This window comes from Lutra lutra, chromosome 1 (genome assembly GCF_902655055.1).
Source record: "Lutra lutra chromosome 1, mLutLut1.2, whole genome shotgun sequence".
Classification (NCBI taxonomy): domain Eukaryota; kingdom Metazoa; phylum Chordata; class Mammalia; order Carnivora; family Mustelidae; genus Lutra; species Lutra lutra.
This window is the reverse complement of record NC_062278.1, coordinates 73,496,877-73,511,892: the sequence shown is the minus strand read 5'-3', so window position 1 is coordinate 73,511,892 and position 15,016 is coordinate 73,496,877. Positions and strand designations below refer to the sequence as shown.

Here is a 15,016-nt window from a genome sequence, read left to right as displayed (position 1 = left end):
CTAAGAATTCACATTTCTGAATATATTTATAAAATATCAGTAGCTCTGATTCAGCCAAAAACTTTTAAATCAGTAAATAATTCACCTTGCTTATAAATACTATACAAAAAGATGCTCTCTTAATAAGTTAATGAATTATCTGTCTACATTTAAGGACAAAGGCCAATACTTCAGTCTTTAGTCACAACATAAACACTCATTTCATTGAGTCCGAAACCCTTATGTCATAATAATTGTGAAATTGTGGCATTTGGGACTGCCATGTGTAAAAAACTGAATTTGAAATATCATTGTCATCCACATATAGTTAAATATTTTTCCGAGCTTAAGAAGTATTTCCTTCTCTCCTTTTTGCTTTTGGGAGTGCTGACCTCTAAAGTTTCCTAGTTCTTTAAATTTTTATTGAAGTGCTTTGGGCATTTTGGAATTTTGCAAACATGCACAAATATATGATGATCACATGACCTAGTTGATAGTTTCTAAGAAATATACTTTCATTAAAAAATATCTTTATACCTTTCATAGACACACATATACATAAGAATCAGTCTGAAGTGGACCTAACATTTTTAAAAAGTGTTAGATTTGGGGCGCCTGGGTGGCTCAGTGGGTTAAGCCGCTGCCTTCCGCTCAGGTCATGATCTCAGGGTCCTGGGATCGAGACCCGCATCGGGCTCTCTGCTCAGCAGGGAGTCTGCTTCCCTCTCTCTCTCTGCCTGCCTCTCTGCCTACTTGTGATCTCTCTCTGTCAAATAAATAAATAAAATCTTTAAAAATAATAATAATAATAAGTGTTAGATTAAAAAAAAGAGTAAGTTTTAAATATACCTATATGAATGAACAGAAAAATTATTTAATATGTTCTATGAAAGGTAAAATAACAAAATATAATAAAATTAGATTTAAAGAACAGAACACACTTTTTTAAAAAAAGGTATTCTAATGTCCCTTTCTACATTGAAGTGAATGTCATAACATTTAGAACAAAGCTATGACAATAGTCTTAAGATTCAAGATAGATTTTTTTAAAGATTTTATTTATTTACTTGAGAGAGAGAGAGAGAGAAAATGAGAGAGAGAGAGCATGAGAGGAGAAAGGTCAGCAGAAGAAGCTGACTCCCTGCCGAGCAGGGAGCCTGATGTGGGACTTGATCCTGGGACGCCAGGATCGTGACCTGAGCCAAAGGCTGTTGGTTAACCAACTGAGCCACCCAGGCGCCCTCAAGATAGGTTTTGATTCAGGTCTCAATCCTATTACCTGCTGGACCAGTTACTTTATCGTCTCTAAGCCACAGTTTTCTCATTCCTTCCATCTTTCCACCACTCCACATTCCCAGAGAGCCCAAGTTTATAACAGTGTGTTGTTCTTCTATTTTTTTCTCCATGCTCATAAATCATACATGAGCATATCTAGTATATGCATACATCTATGCATGATGTATATACATATGTCCATATATACACATCTTTTTAGCAAAGATATCTTTTTAGCAAAGATATCTTTTTAGCAAAGAATCACCCCATGTTTTTTAGTATAATTTTACTTCAGAAAGAATTTTTCTTCTTGATCAACCATACCTATTTATGCCTCCTTGAGATGATATTGAAATCATTTTGATTAGGGTTCTATGTGTTCCCCAAACACTCAGTTACTCTTTTTTAATTTTTTATTCCTATATTCTTGGAGATACAACTCACTTTCTACTTCGTGTATCAAAGGCAATTTGATCCAAATGGTATAAATGAATTTAAGCTTTTAAAATCATATAAACTCCATCCATGGGCACAAAATAACATGAAAATGTACCTTTGAAACCACTATAAATTATATTTTCAACATCATAGAATATGTGAAGACCCAGAAAACTAGTTAATGGCAAAGTCTTCCAATTCTGGAAATCCAATTTTCCAGGAGAAAAAAAAAAGAAAAAATATTGACTTGTAGAAATCACACATGAGCACGCCCCCCCCACACACACATGCACACATATTCTATTTTAATTTTCTATGGTTGCTTTAACAAATTACCACCAGCTAGATCACATTAGATAACAGGATTCTACTCTGTCATAGTTCTGGGGGCTAGAAATCTGAAGAAAAGATGTGATTAAGGTTGATTCGTTCTTGCGGACTCAGGAAGAATCATTTCTATGCCCCTCTCCTAGCTTCTGGTAGTTGTTAGTAATCTTTGGTGCTCCTTGGCTTTATACATACCTCACTCAAATATCTGCCTGCATTGTCACATGGTACTTCTCTTTGTCTGCCTCTGTGTTCCAATTTCCCTGTTCTTATAAGACACTAGTCATTGGATTAGGAACACCCCAATTTAATATGGTTTCATTCTAATTTAATTACATCTGTAAAGGCCCTGTGTCCAAATAAGACCAATCACATGCACGGTACCAAGGGTGAGGGTAGTAGGTGATCTTTTACGGTATTTAATTCAACCCATAATATACTGCAATGTCAATTTCAGGCAGATTTATAGTACTTTTTTAAAATAGTGGTATGCAAGCACTTAGCAAAAGGAGTGGTGAACCACATTAACCATTTTGTGTTCTCAAATGTCAAAACTCATAAAATGGACACATTTCCCTTTCCTGCTCTTTACTGTAAAGAGATCGTGAGAACACCATGATGAACATTGTTTTTAAATACATGTAGCAGAAATTTTCATTTTAATTGCTTTGGGCAAGGAAAAAAAAGTGATTACATAACAGGACAGTCCAAGTGGATTTTTAGCCGATTGAACAATTACAGAAATTCAGTATTGATTACTGATTACTGTTATCCTGAGATTAGCTTCTAGTAATGACTACCAGATTCTTTATCTCAGCATTTGTATATATGATATGAATGTAGACATAAAAAGAACAAACATAAAAAGTCAAATTTTAATAACAAAATCTAAAAAAAATCTAACATGATAGGCTAACAGAATACAAATTCAATTAACCTTGATAAGCTACATCTAATCTTAGTCACAAGGCTGAGGAGCCAAATGGGTTTAATGAAGGAGATGAAATTATATAAGCAAAATATGAGTTTGTTTCTAAAATAAAAATTCAGTTGCCTATATAGACACCATATCTATAGCTTTAAAGAGGTGGTTTGATGATATCACCTATAAATGGCTAACCAGATTGTGTTCTTTAATTGTCATTAAATGATGGGGCACCTGCGTGGCTCACTTGGTTAAGCTCAGGTCATGATCTCAGGGTTCTGGGATAGAGCCCTGCATAGGACTCCCTGTTCACTGCTCAGTGAGGAATCTGCTTCTCCCTCTCCACTTTTGCGCTTGCTCTCTTTTTCTCTCTCTTAAATAAGTAAATAAATTCTTTTTTTTTAAATGGGTTTCTGGGTGAGACCTCCCTAAATTAGCCCTAAGTGAGCCAGTAAAATTCCAAAAACTTCCATTACATGTGGTCTGGAGAGAAACGATTTCATCACAGGGATTTCTGTTTTTACTGACTTTTCCTGGTTAATGTGCCAGAGAAATTAGTTTGAAAGACAACATTTATGTCAAGTCCATCCATAAGGAGAAAGCTGACAATGAAGAACTTTACCCTGAAGCATACTGTTGCTGGCATCCTGTTCATATCTAATGCTGCACGCAAATAGAAATATTTCCCATTGTTGAAAATACACTCATTAGTTGGAAGGAAAGTTTATTTTCTGGGTCAATATTATAATATATGAAGACTGTGAGAGCCATGGAATACTTCAACTCCAAAAATTTTGAGAGTAGCAAGGGTTATTGTCGAAAACTGGGCAGTTCACCTTATGTTTGCTGGCAAAACCACGAAGCTATTACTCTAGTTGCTGGGAAGAGCTGCACTCCCATACTCATCTCCCTCCACCCTCAGCTTCAGCCTACTCTCACTTCTTGTTATCTTTGTTTACTTTTTTGTTAAAATTCTTTGGGCTCCATTTCCCTTATCCCTTCTATACAGACCTTACCAAAGAACTGAGGTTATCTACTAAATACTAATAAATAAAATTTCTCTAGTATCAGTGAAAAGACAGACTAACTGCAGAGTAACTAATGTTGGGGTTTAATCACCACAAATATACTAGAAATGGTTAATATACTAATAAAGCTAATGTAACTGGGCTCATTAATAGAGCCCTATTGATAATTCATTGTGTTACATAAGTATCAGACCAATTGTTAGAAAGCAATTAATAACTCCAAGGAAGGTTATCTCAATGTAGGGAATCTGTAATCATGACAAACAGAAATAGCAGAAAGAAGGTGTTCAATCTCAGGAAGAAAATATTTAAGGAAAAGTGGATAGCAACTTATGAAAACTTAAAAGCTATTAAAGTTAGAAATATATTCTCTTTTGGAACAAACTATAGACTCAAGAAAAAACAAAGACTGTCTTCTGGATATAGATTTTGTTTAATAAAAAGAGCTTTCTAACAGTTTGGTTTATCTAGTAATGAACGGCTTAAAAATGTTGAGTCTGGGGGTGCCTGGGTGGCTCAGTGGGTTAAAGCCTCTGCCCTCGGCTCAGGTATGGTCCCAGGGTCCTGGGATCGAGCCCCGCATCGGGCTCTCTGCTCGGTGGGAAGCCTGCTTCCTCCTCTCTCCCTGCCTGCCTCTCTGCCTACTTGTGATCTCTGTCTGTCAAAGAAATAAAATCTTTAAAAAAAAAAATGTTGAGTCTGTGAGAATTAAAATGTCAATAATGATAAGTTAGCTTGTACTGGGATAACTCTTCCATTGATAAGAATAATAAATCTGGAAAAAAAAAAGCCTCACAACTATTTGAAGATATTGGAGAGCTATCAAAAGCTGACCAAAACTAGGGGATTTGACCAGCAAAAGAAGGGAATCATAATAACTTAGTGAGACACATGTTTATACAGCCTTTTCCCTGCAGACATTCCCCAGTCCTCAGGTGCAGGCCAGCCAGACCTCAAGTAGAATACTTTAGTTCCACTGATTTGTGATGTCAGTGAAGAGATTTCAGGCAGCATATTGAGGGTAAGAAGAGAGAGTAGGTGACACAGAGGGAAGAACACTAGTATCTGCCTATAAAAAGCTCTAAAATCCTTGACTGACCATTGAACTACAGATGGGCTGGAGAAACTCCAGTGATGCCAGCAGCAAGTAGCAGCTGAAAGGACTAGACAGAAATTTCAGTTGCTGTTCGTGGCAAGGAAATAGAATTTGGAATATGAGTACTGCCAAGGATAGAAGGGCTTGGTAAAACCCTCAGGCATTTGACCGACGGGTCTTAAAGTATAAACCAAAGGCTCCAGAAGTTAAAGATGATTTGCCTTTAACTACATGTCAGAGAATGATTAATTCTTGTCAGAGGAAGAAGACAAAAATCAGAAACTCTGTAATATATTATCCTTAACATCTTATAGACAGTACAAAATTAATCTATACCCTAAGAAACAGAAAATTGTGGGTGTCTGTACTCTGTCAAAACAAAACAAAACAAAAAAACAACCTACAGAAACAGATCCCAAGGTGAATCACATATTGGAATAGGGTAGTAAGCAGGTATTATAAATATGCTTAATAATGTAAAGAAAATGATGGTCAACATGAATGAACAGGTATGCGAAATCAACAGGTAAACAGAAGCTGTGAAAAAGAACCAAACAGAAATACTAGAATTGAAAGTGTAATATTGGTAATGGGCCTAACGGCAGATTGAAATAAGGCCAGTATATTATGAAGAGCTATCCAAAGAGATTATTCAACCTAAAGAGAAAAAAATTAGAAAAAAGTAAGCAAAGTCTTGGTGATCTATGAGGCAACATTAAGTAGTCTAAGAAACATTTAATTGTATTCACAGAAGGAAAGGAAAGAGCAAGAATGGGCTTGGGAAGTAATTTAAAAATAGTGGCTGAATGTTTACCACTGTTTACCACATGTTTACCATGATCAACGTACATATATCTATGACACTTAAAGGACGCTAAGTAGGAGAAATACAAAGAAAACCACACATCATAAACTAACCACAGAAAACCAAAGCTAAAAAATTTTATCTCAAAATCAATAATATGAATCCCATAAGATAAAAATAGAAGTTAAAATTATAGGGAAAGAAAAAAAAATCTGTGCACCCAAAATTCTATATCCAGTGAAGAAGTTATCATTAAAATGCATATAAAATAAAAATATTTTTAGATTTAAAAAGCGAAGAGAATTTATCTGTAGCTGTTCTGGACTATAAGAAATACTAAAGGAAATTCTCCAGCCTGAAGTGAAGTGAGATAAGTATCTACAAGAAAAAATGAAGAGCAACCATTATGTATATGGGGGTAAATATAAAAGTTACCTTTTTTCTTCTCTTAATATCTGTAAAAGACAACCAACTGCTTTATCAAAACATTATTTTACTACGTAGTTTATAATTTGAATGCATGTAAAGCATGAGAGCAATGGCACATAGTACTGAGGAACCAAAAAGTCCTGTTGCAAATCTTTTCATTTTATATGAAGAAATACAGTATTAACTCTAAGCAGACTGTGGTAATGTAAGCACACCCAGTAAAAACAAAATACAAAGAGATGTAGCTAAGAAGCAAAGCAACTAAAATAGGACTAGTACAAAGAAATAATGAATTTGTCATCCCTTGAATTATTCAAGTAGAACTGTCATCAAATCAGGAATCTCAGAAAGACATGGGTTTGAATAATTTTTATTCCCCTCAAAACTTCTGATTTGGGCATAAAAGGCACTGCCATTAATGTCTTTTCCTGTCCCCCTCAAAGCAGTATGTTTCACAAGACATATTTTGCTTTTGAATTTTTTTGCCATCTTTCATGTGGCCATTGTGAATGTTTGCATTCATAAGCTCAATCTCTTGATCATTCATGAATTCAGAACAAAGCTAATAAAAAGTATTATTATTTTGCTGCAGTTTTGGCACCAGCTTCTTTTATGCTTTCCATATAACTTTCTTTCTGTATGTATGTAATACAATTATTACTGAGAAATACAATATGAATTTTTAAAACCTATTCTTACATGCATACTAACAAATAGCATACATACAAAGAAAAATGGAAAATTCCAGAACTCCATTCCCATATGCCTTCCCCTATCCAAACTTCTCCCATAGTGGAGCACTGCCAAGTACTCTTCAGAGCTTCATCTAATTTATTTCTGCCCAGCTCTGATTTTTTTTATAACGTCAGGGACCTTTTTAGACTCCCCAGCTCCAGTCAGTGGACTGTGCTTCTCCCCATGGACCACGCTAGCTGAACCCCAAGAGTTTGAAAAAAAAAAAAGCATTTGTGCTCAACAATGGTATTAACGAATGACAGTTTTCTACCAAGGTCAAAAAACTAGGCAACACTTCTCCCTTTCTCTTTTTCCTGGACTCCCTCCCTCCAACATCAAATCGGCCTCCTCCAGCCCAGTGGAAAAGCAAACAGAATGCCTGGGCCCGCGCCTGAGTGTTTCCAGGAGCATTGCATTGCCAAGGCCAATTCTCCAAGCCAAGGGGCTGAGGGGTGGGAGCGGATGCAAATTAACCGGGCTCTTGCGAAACAGTGGTTTCTTCTCTTCCTTTCCGCACACAGTAATCTCTGTCACAGGCTGTGGAACCTGCCTCCCTGATTAGAGGCAAACGTCGACAGGCCCTTACCTTTCTCTTCACCTCACACTAGAGCTCTGACAACTTTTCTCTCCGTGTCCTCCTCTCCGTCCTTTCTCATTTGGACGCCCACAGAGGTGGCGCCCCGCGCCTCCCGGACAACCGACCCGCGGCGGCCTAGGGCCAAGCGCGGGGGGCGGGGTCCGAGGCCCGCGCGGCCACTCGCCCCGGGGGAGGGTCCAGGCGAGCCGGACCACGCCCCTGAGCCCCGCACCGCCCCCTCCCCTCGGGGCTCTCGTTTGTTTTCCCTTTGAAAAGGCCTCCTCTTCCTTCCCTCCTCCCCCACCCCTCCTCTCTACTCCGCTCTACCGGGAAAGTTAGACTCCCGGCCTGGCGTCGCGGGTGCAGAGAGGGCATCGGGCCCGCGGTGAGTGGAGCCGGGGGCGGGCGAGGAAAGGGGTCCGGGAGGCTGGAGGCCGCCTGGGTGGTGAGGGGAGGCCGGAGCTGACGGACGCGGGGGCGCGTGGCGTCCTGGGCTGGCGCTCGTCCGCCCCCTGCGCCGCGCGGTGCATCCTCAGGTGGTGCGGGAGTTGCCGGGCTCCAGGCGCGCGTCTGCAGGGAGACGCAGCGGGACAGACAGAGCCTCTTTCCAGCCCTGGGTTGGGGGTCGGGGCCCCCTGGACGTGAGCGGCTGCGGCCCCGGAGTGAAAGCTGTTGGAAAGATCGTTCTGCAAAAGCAAAAATGAGCTCTGGAAGAGTTGGCTGCGCTTCCCAGCCCTCCCCGTCTTCTTTCTAGCGGGTTGCTGGGGTCCGCCCTCCCCACCCGAGAGTCTCTGTCCGGCAGGCCGGGTCCTGCTTGATCCGACTCCCATTGCATCTCTCGCAGGCATTCCCTCGGCGCTGCACTCAGGTACTCCCTCCAGGTGGATTCGCAGGTAAGAGTGTTTGCGGTTACTTTACGAATTTGGCGGGCGGGGGTGCGGGGGTTACGGGAGAGAACCCTGCTCTCATTCAAAAAATGCAGACAAACTGGGGAGGTGTAATTTATTCTGAGGTGTACTTATGATGTTTCTGTAAAAATTAAACGTTTGTGTTTCAAGACTTGGATTTTTCTTTCATTTATTTTCCGGTATTCTTATCTTAGGATCTACAGTTCAGTTGAGTTCTTTATTCTATACTTTATTCTATATATTTAAAATGTAGCTACTAAAACGAGTACAGGTGAGGCTATTAGGCATTAAGATTGATTTACACATATATAAAAGATTGATTTCCCACCTACTTAAGAGTATGAATTTGGGGCGCCTGGGTGGCTCAGTGGGTTAAGCCTCTGCCTTCAGCTCAGGTCATGATCTTAGGGTCCTGGGATCGAGCCCTGCATCGGGCTCTCTACTCAGCAGGGAGCCTGCTTCCCTTTCTCTCTCTCTGCCTGCCTCTATGCCTACTTGTGATCTGTCCCTCTCTCAAATAAATAAAAATTTTAAAAAATGTTTTTAAAAAGTATGAATTTAATATTTTACTCCATGGTCTTGGTTAATTTTGAAATACTAGCGTCATTTCCATTAGATTGGAAAAGCCAAGAATGCCCCTCATGACATTCTGTGATGTTGTTGTTAATTGTATAGGGCAGTGGTATCACGCAAGGGAACACATTAACATTCTGACTAGGAAAAAAAGAAACGAAATTATCTCTTTTTACACATAATGTGTTTATGTATCTTGAATGTTTATAGGAAGCAATTAAAAATATCCTGGAAAAAGAATTCAGTCAAGTGCCCAGTTGCATCTAACAGATATCAATAGATGTTACATAAAAAAGTACAATAGAACAAAATTAAACATTTAATTTATCCTGAAACAACACGAAATTGAAAACGTATTTAGAAAAAGGTTAAACTAGATGGTGAAAATACAATGAATGTGTAAGTAAAAATGCAATAAAATATATTTTTGTAAAGATATAATTCTTTAAGAGAATATATAAATTAAATAGATTCCTAATTGAATTTTTTTTGTTTCTAAGTCAACTGTTTAGGCCATGTGGAAAAACAGTAGTATGTTTTACTGCATAATAAAGGGTATTATCAAGGTATAGTGATTAAAAGACAATGGAATAAGGAATAGAACAGACAAGACAATGAAATTGAAGAGATAGATTTAAGAATAAAGGAATGCTGTCATTTTATAAACATACATTTTATTTTTTTAAATTATTTTTGTTAACATACAATGTGTTATTTGCTCCAGGGGTACAGGTTTGTGAATCATCAGTCTTACACATTTCACAGCACTCACCATAGCACATCCCCTTCCCAGTGTCCATCACGCAACCACCCTATCCCTCTCCCCCACTTCCCAGCAACCCTCAGTTGGTTTCCTGAGATTAAGAGTCTCTTACGGTTTGTCTCCCTCCCAATCCCATCTTGTATAAACATTTCAAATCATGTGGTGGGGAAGAAATGACATGTAATTGATCATGCTTAAATAATCAGGTATTTATTTGAGAAAACTAATAATAGAACTGGAACTTTCTTACTCTTAGCACACAAATGTAGTCTAGATGACTTATTAATTTTAATCTAAAGGTCTGAAACCTAAAAGTAAAAGAGGAAAACCTAAATGAGTATTTGTGAACATGGCATGTGGGTAATGAGGTTGATAAAAAACCTACAGCCTATTTAGGGACATGATTCTTACTAACAATTCTTATTCAGAAAACATACAAATAGGGGAATTGTTAACAGAAAAAGAGCTAATTATATTAGTATGCCTAGAACTCTAATCAAGATTTTTTAAATCAACAGTCAATTTGAGGACATAAAGAGTCAGTTCAAAGCAAGAGAAATGCAAATGGGAAGCAGTAGCCAGGTTAATTATCCTAAGTGCAATTAAAGTAAGAGTTTGTGCGTATGTTACTGATTTTAAAAGTCTGATAATATTCAGTATTGTTGATAATGTGATAAGACAAATACAGTCTAACAAACTCTCAGTGGAAATGTATTGATAAAGCTTTTTTATGGTGATAACTATTAAACTTTTCAAATACTCAGTTATTGGAATTTATCATTCTCTTAAGCATGCAAGTAAAAATCTGTGTCAAAGATGTTCACAGTAGTATTGTTGGTAATACAGAGAACTTGGAAACAGTTTCATAACCATTGGTTGGGATTTGGTTACATAATTTATGGTACATCCAAAGGTGGTTAAATGTATAGTTTAAAACATTTGATAGCTCTAAATGTTCTAAAGTGGAAATATGTCCAAATTTTAATATTCGTTGGAACATAAAAAACAAGCTGAAACAGTATATATAAAAATAGAATATATATAGTAACAACATTTTTGTAAATAATAATGTAGAACTAGACTGAATTATATTATGTTTCCATGTTCTTCTATAATATATATGTGTCTAAGGAAAAAGTGATGTTATTATAATAGGAAAAATAATAAAATAATAAATAATAAAGATCCTGGAAGTATATAGTAATTTATATAGAATAATTCCTTTCTGGATATATTAGTTGTCATTCAATGTAGAAAAAATATTTTTTCTTTCATAAAGCTTTCCATATTGTTCTCTTTATTTACTTTATTTTTTAATGTCCTCTTTCAGCTTCTGCCTTTGAAAATCTCTTCCTTTATCTCCTTCCTTAATATTGAGTGCTATGATGTTTCTTAGAGACACACAACTGAAAACTTTTGCCTGAGGGATTTCACAGTCTGTTAACTTTCTTACAAACAAAAAAATGCAGGAGTGTTCATGTTCGTTATGTATTTCAGCCGCAGTGTACTAAAATGAAAATTAACCTTTACAGTACTTCAGGATGAGAGATGCTTAAAAGGAAAAATAAAATTGGACTACAAGAAGTAAGTACCTCTGTAGTAGCTTTTTGAGTAGGATAGTTTTCTTAACTCTAGCTGTGTGACAGCAACCTATTAAGTTGCCACAGTGTGGAACAGAAAGTGACTAAATTCTTCACAGTCATTGGACTTTAATTCATTCATACTGAGCCCACTCAACTATCCAGTTCCCTAGTAACCAAGAAACCCAAAAAAATTAATCAACACAATTATACATACTTACAAGAGCCAAGATTTTGGCTTAAAGTCTATAAAGACTTGGCAGTGTGTGTAAAATATTTCAACTTTGGTGAACTAAATAGTTACAGATACATTACAAGAGAGTATGTTGTCAGTTTTATTTTTATTCTTTTTCAGTTCAGATTATAAAATCTATTAGATTATATTCCTTATACAAGAAGGAGAATGTATCACTTAAAAATTTTACAGCGTATTTTGGATTTCTTTTGAACTTCAGAAGAGATTTAATTAGGTTTACCAATGAGGTTTGAGAAAAAATTTAGGTAGGTATTGCATTAGTAAATTGAAGATTTAATTTAGTTTATTAAGATATGATTCCTTTCGAAGATGGATTTTTACTTGGGAAAGAGAGGGCATAGATCTGTAGTTATAGATGGGTGGAAGTGTGGTGAGGGATGTATCAGAATCACTTGGGAAGTGGTTTCAAGCCTCATATACTTAGAGAAAGAAGTCCCCTAGCTTTTTGGTTCTCAGAGTGTGATACTAAATTAGCAATGTCAGCATCACCTGGTCTGATATGCTATATGGCATATTTGGAATGGTTCCAAATTTCTTTTATACACCTGCTCATTCCTCCTTTTTTTCTTTTTAAAGATTTTATTTATTTATTTGAGAGAAAGAGAGGGAGAGTACAGAGAGAGAAGCCGACTCCCCACTGAGCAGAGAGCCCAATGCAGGGCTCCTCCCCAGGACCCTGAGATCATGACTTGAGCCAAAGGCAGATGCTTAACCCTCTAAGCTACACAGGCATCACCCCCTCCTTCCTCCTTAAGAATATTGTACTTGATTGCTAAGCTACAGATTTTTGTGTGGGAAAGAACTTTGGAAATCAGTTTGCTCAAACCTTCATGCTTGTATATCTAGCACATTTTTATTTATTTGTATGTGTTCTATGTGACTAAAGTTCTCTTTATAAAATATTTGCATATGGGACGCCTGGGTGGCTCAGTTGGTTGGACGACTGCCTTCGGCTCAGGTCATGATCCCGGAATCCCGGGATCGAGTCCCACATCAGGCTCCCAGCTCCATGGGGAGTCTGCTTCTCCCTCTGACCTTCTCCTAGCTCATGCTCTCTCTCATTGTCTCTCTCTCAAATAAATAAATAAAATCTTAAAAAAAAAATATTTGCATAGTTTTTTCAGTTTCAAAGTGATGAAAATTTTATAATATTTACATTCACGAGAACACACTGGACCATATTATTTAATAACATATATAGCAAATTTGACCTTCTTAAATATTGTTAATATTGGATTAAGAAGGCAGAGAAATTCTACATTTATTTTGGAAATGTTAACATCAAATGATGACTTAGTATTTGGAAAATTTTTGTAGGAAAATTGCATATCATATAATCTTTTAAAAATTTCTACTATGTCGGGACGCCTGGGTGGCTCAGTGGGTTAAGCAGCTGCCTTCGGCTCAGGTCATAATCCCAGCGTCCTGGGATCAAGTCCCACATCGGGCTCCTTGCTTGGCGGGGAGCCTGCTTCTCCCTCTGCCTCTGCCTGCCATTCTGTCTGCCTGTGCTCGCTCGCTCTCCTCTCTCTCTGACAAATAAATAAAATCTTAAAAAAAAAAAAATTTCTACTATGTCAAGTAACTTTGAGTAGCATTTTAGCAAAAGTTAAAAAAACTTTATTTAATGTCATAATCTAAGAATATTTACTTTAAAAATACCCTTAGCAACTCAATCCAGCTAAAAAAATCTGCTCAAAACACCACTATTGTATTCAATTGTAGAAAGTGTTAATTTTATTTCAATTTTATTATCTCAGTTGTTTTTCTACTGTTTTAATGTTGGAGGTTTATGTGCTCATAAAAGTTTTGAAAAGGTTTCCCAGTAGAAAAAAAATAAAGGATATGCAAATTTGATTATGTCCCAGATTTTTGGAATCATTTTCTTAGTTGTTTGTAATATGTGCATATGCATTCTATGTTTCTATATTTGAATAATTAAATATTCCTGGTAGAAATGTATTTTATCCCTTTACTTAATTTTTTTTTTCTTTCTGATGGCAGTGTTAGGCCTTTATCCAAGGAAGGATAATAAGATATTTTTAAACAGGTGATGACTTTATTGAGGCACGATGAGGCGGATTTTGCTGGATTCAGGATACTGTTTGCATTGTGATGCATATGGAAAGTCCTTAACCTAAACTATGTATGCAGTGTTTTTACAGAATATTTCATTAATGTGAGAAGAATTGACCCCACACATAATCTAATATATGATCATTGCAATAGCTAAATCCCAGAAAGCTATTGACTTTGATAAATTTACCATGGGACAATCACATTTTTAAGGGGAGAAGGAAATTGTTAATATTGTGAAGTGGTTCTCCAAATGTAAATGTAAATCAGTCAGTTTGCAAGTAGATAATAAAATATGTTATCAGTAGTATTTCAGCTACCTGAGGAAGTTGTATTAACTGTAGTTGAAACCCACACATGAGGTCGTTCTTTGGGGAAATTGCTATATGAATAACTTTCAGTTTATAAAATCCTTGGAAAATATATATACTTCTGGGAGTTCACCACATTCATGACCTATTGTTATCATTCAGTTCGAAATATTTTCTTATTTCCCTTGAGATGTCTTTTTTTAGTATGGATTATTTAGGAGTGTATTGTTTTTATTTCTAGGCGGTTGGAAATTTTCCCATTACTCTTCAGTTAGTGATTTCCGGATACATTATAGTTTCGTCAGAAAACACACTTTGATTGATTTTAATCTTTTGTAATTTTTTTTAAGATTTAATTTATTTGAGAGAGAGTGAGCGAGCACACGCTGCAGAGTGGGGGGAAGGGGCAAAGGGTAAGGGAGAAGCAGACTCCCTTCTGAGCACAGAGCCCACACTGGGTTTTGATCCCAGGACCCTGAGATCATGACCTGAGCCAAAGGCAACCACTTAACCAACTGAGCCACCCAGGTGCCTTGTAATTTTTTTTTTTTTTTAAGATTTTATTTGTTTATTTGACAGAGAGAGATCACAAGTAGACAGAGAGGCAGGCAGAGAGAGAGAGAGAGAGAGAGAGGGAAGCAGGCTCCCCGCTGAGCAGAGAGCCCGATGTGGGACTCGATCCCAGGACCCTGAGATCATGACCTGAGCCGAAGGCAGCGGCTTAACCCACTGAGCCACCCAGGCGCCCGCCTTGTAATTTTTTTTTTTAAGATTTTATTTATTTATTTGACAGAAAGAGATCACAAGTAGGCAGAGAGGCAGGCAGAAGGAGAAGGAGAAGCAGGTTCCCCGCTAAGCAGAGAGCCCAGTGCGGGGCTTGATCCCAGGACCCTGACATCATGACCTGAGCCGAAGGCAGAGGCTTAACCCACAGA

General features: G+C 37.4%; 1 protein-coding gene and 1 long non-coding RNA gene across 9 annotated transcripts in view; one reads left to right on the top strand and one right to left on the bottom strand.

Annotated features, from left to right (window-relative positions):
• LOC125098418 (uncharacterized) overlaps positions 1-7,754 on the bottom strand; it is a 35,665-nt gene extending 27,911 nt beyond the window's left edge. Inside the window, exon 1 of one of the 2 annotated variants that reach the window (XR_007126820.1) lies at positions 7,624-7,754. This is a non-coding gene — a long non-coding RNA (uncharacterized LOC125098418). The remainder of the gene's footprint in view (positions 1-7,623) is intronic. The other variant, XR_007126822.1, reaches the window with a different exon arrangement.
• PLSCR4 (phospholipid scramblase 4) overlaps positions 1-15,016 on the top strand; it is a 148,390-nt gene that overhangs the window by 94,836 nt on the left and 38,538 nt on the right. For 3 of the 7 annotated variants that reach the window (XM_047727220.1, XM_047727163.1, XM_047727173.1), the window contains exons 1-2: positions 7,870-7,999; positions 8,459-8,507. The exons of 1 other annotated variant lie outside the window; for it this stretch is intronic. The gene's annotated coding sequence lies outside the window, so the exon portion shown is untranslated. Of the gene's footprint in view, positions 1-7,869; positions 8,000-8,368; positions 8,508-15,016 lie in introns of those variants that run through there. 3 more of the 7 variants (XM_047727195.1, XM_047727206.1, XM_047727184.1) reach the window with 3 other exon arrangements.